This window comes from Aulonocara sp. 'chitande type north' Nkhata Bay, linkage group LG9 (assembly GCF_057382095.1).
Source record: "Aulonocara sp. 'chitande type north' Nkhata Bay isolate Kocher_YH1m ecotype deep benthic linkage group LG9, A_spYH_male_GT1.1, whole genome shotgun sequence".
Taxonomy (NCBI): Eukaryota; Metazoa; Chordata; class Actinopteri; order Cichliformes; family Cichlidae; genus Aulonocara; species Aulonocara sp. 'chitande type north' Nkhata Bay.
The window spans coordinates 34,252,946-34,255,202 of NC_141352.1; positions in this window are offsets into that span (position 1 = coordinate 34,252,946).

A 2,257-nucleotide genomic window follows, 5' to 3' on the forward strand; every position below is an offset into this window, starting at 1 on the left:
CTTTATCACTTGGATGAAGATTAGCAAAGTTACCACGGGATCATTTCTTCAACTGGACCAACAACTAAGAGGAACATAAATCAGTATTAAACATGCTGGCACAGTAGAAACCAAACTCAGGACTGATCGTTAGTCATATATAGAGTCTAAATGATACAGTAGTCTTTAAGATCGATAACGATATTTGGTGAGTTTAATAATCTGATACTTTGATATATAGGCAGACTTTTGTTTTTTTTCTTCTCTTACCTTGTTTACTCTGCCCACCTTTGCTTGTTTTGTGGCTTTCCAAACATACATGCTGCCAACAGGGAAGCTGCATGTTTCAAGGGCATATCTACCGTAACTTCTTTACCTGATACTGAAGGATTGGCAAACAGCTAACATTGTTCGGGTGATAAATGGATCAGGTCCTAGTCATGTACATTTATGGGTTTTTTTTGTTTGTTTTTACCTTTTTGTTTTTATATGGTTTTACAATGAAACGAATGTATCACGTTTCATCTGCTTTGTGGTCTGAAAGAAGTGGGAACTGTGCCTTCATTGTGCATTAAGCATGCAAATAAAGCCTATTTTATTCAAACAAATTAAATCAGAGCGTCATTTACCCCTTACAAAGAACTAGAAACTGTTTATTTCTCATGCACACAGTAAAGTTGAAGCCATTTCTGTTGCTACTAATGTTAGTGTTATGTTAATTCCACAGCTTAGTTTAGGATGTTGATCCACTCTGCTGGTCTTGAGTGTAAGGATTTGTGGATACAGTCATGTACGGTATTTAAAAGACAGACGAGGCTTTCAACTCTGCAAACTAAAGCCAGTGCGGAAGTGCCCTGAAAATGCATTCTTTCTAATGCCCACAGTATACATGTGTATACTGAAGAAATATGTTCATAAATGCAGGGTGTGTGCGTGTGCACAGGCACATATGTATGTTTATATTTGAGAATGTATTCATGTATATACATATAAATGCAAATGTGTCCATGTTTCTGTTTGTTTGCAGCTGAACATATATATCAGGATAAAGTTTATTGCTATCAATTTTCCATTGACTGCATGTCAGTACCTAGCTGCCGATGCCCCATCTATTCTGTCCTTTACAGTCCTGTCTTTCTTGTTATGTCTCATGTGAATGTTCCTCTGTACAAAAAACAAAACTTAGAAAAACCATTCAAGCCAAGACATCGTGCTATTCAGCTTGAGTTTATTTTCAATATCTTTTATCATTTTTCTTCAGTTCCAGTTTAAGATTCATGCTTTTCCCCCCACCCAATTTAGAGCTTATAATGAGTGTCTGTATGGCCTTTGTGACGCTGGTGGAGAGTTGCTCAGACTCTAGGAGGCCATGCTGAAGAGAGGGCGAGGAGGAAGCTCCAGCTGCAGGATGCAGGGAACTACCTGTCACCACTTCCTGTGTGGTGAGGATTTCGGAGCTATGCGTTACCTGCTGCTTCTCTTTAAGAGTTTGAATGTAACTTCTCACCATGCGGAGGAGTTTAGGTGTTTTGTAGAATAAAGTTATAAGAATGATCTTTTAAGCCTATTTAAAGAATCACAGAAATATTGAGTGATGTTACATTAGACTGTTTTTTTGCTGCTCTTTGACTTCAGCAGGAGGAGGTGAACCTACAGCTGGGAGCGATTCCCTGGTGGGTGTGAGGATCGTATTTCCGTTATTCCTGGTCTGTACCTCAGACAAGAACTGAGTCAGCTTTTTGAAGTTTTCCTACAGAAAGACTAAGACGGCAACACACTCCTAATGATTTGTCTTCTCAGTGTTGCCATAATGTTTTCAGTTGTTAAATACTAAACTAAAAGCAGATAATTCAGTGTTGAAATATTCCACAAAAGTTCCACATTAAGAAAAGTGACCCCAGACAGTCTACGAAGGTGTTTTTCTGTCCACAAAGTAAATATGATTCAAGAATCACACGATTTCAGCTAAAAAAAAATTCACATATCAGCTTTCTCTAGATTTAAGTCTTAATGAATAATATGTTCATTTTGTGAGTTACATTCCCCCCGTGAGGCAAAGAAACGATAAAGCAAAGTATACTTAAGGGCAGACCTCCCATGATATTGCCAAATCACCACCATATAATCTCTCCCTTGGCCTCTCAGTTGAGGTCTGGTTTCAAAAAGCTCGACTTGATATAAGATGTACAACTTACTGAAATTATTACCACAAAAATCAAGGTATTATTCAGCTAGTAGTGAATCAATTGAATCTAAAATTCAAAAATAAATGCTCGTG